Source organism: Micropterus dolomieu, linkage group LG16 (assembly GCF_021292245.1).
Source record: "Micropterus dolomieu isolate WLL.071019.BEF.003 ecotype Adirondacks linkage group LG16, ASM2129224v1, whole genome shotgun sequence".
NCBI lineage: Eukaryota > Metazoa > Chordata > Actinopteri > Centrarchiformes > Centrarchidae > Micropterus > Micropterus dolomieu.
The window spans coordinates 18,852,471-18,853,433 of NC_060165.1; positions in this window are offsets into that span (position 1 = coordinate 18,852,471).

Here is a 963-nt window from a genome sequence, read left to right on the forward strand (position 1 = left end):
CCTAATCCTAACCCCCCCCCCCCCACACACACACACACACACAGATCACCAAAACGCGCACACACACACACCCGCCCTCTCCCATTTTTGTACCTCTGTGTGTCTTCCTCCAAGAGGGAAAATTTTGAATTCTCGCTTTAGCAAAACGAGGCGGACCTGGTGGAATTTAAGCTTTCACTGTATGTGCAATATGCATTTTCTTTTTTTTTTTCTTATTTTTTTTTTTTTTGATGCTTTAATGATGAGTCCATCACAAGTAGGATTTTTCACTCTTCCACCGCTTCCATCGCTCACCTTCCTCCTTTTTTTTTTTTTTTTGTTTTTTTTGTTTTTTTTTTTGTTTTAAGTTTGTAGTGTAGTCAGTTTATACTCTGTATTTCTCACTTTGTTTTAGCAGGTACTGAGTGATGCTGTATATACCTGTATGTATTTGTTTGAGACCAGCACATGGCATGCATTTACGGTTCCCGTCTGTTACTATTAAAAAGTATACAAATTCCAGAGGACAAAAAGGTGTGTTTTAATTATTTTTTCTTTTATAGTCTAAAGACATTGGATACAGTACATTTAGAGCCTCTCTCTCTTACGCGGGACGGCTGGCAGTGTTCAGTGCTTCCTTTTTTTTCCAGTTTAAAATAAGTGTTCACATAATTGTGAGATAAAAAAATAAAAATAATCGCTTCACTACATTTCACTTTCATTGTATTCAGTATCTTGGAAGAGTGCTGTTAATTTTGTTTCCAGTTTTTTAAAGCTGTAGTATTATAGCCAAGGTGTTGTCACTAAAAACAAAAGAATATCTTAGGTATTGCTAACCCAGTCCTTTTTACAATGTCTACATGCACTGTCAATGCCATGTGAAGAGTCTTGATGTCAGGTTAAAGCAAATCGCCACCATCAAATATTTCATGCATCTGAAAACATTTTATGCATTTCAGTGGCCTTTTAAGGATATTTTAGTAA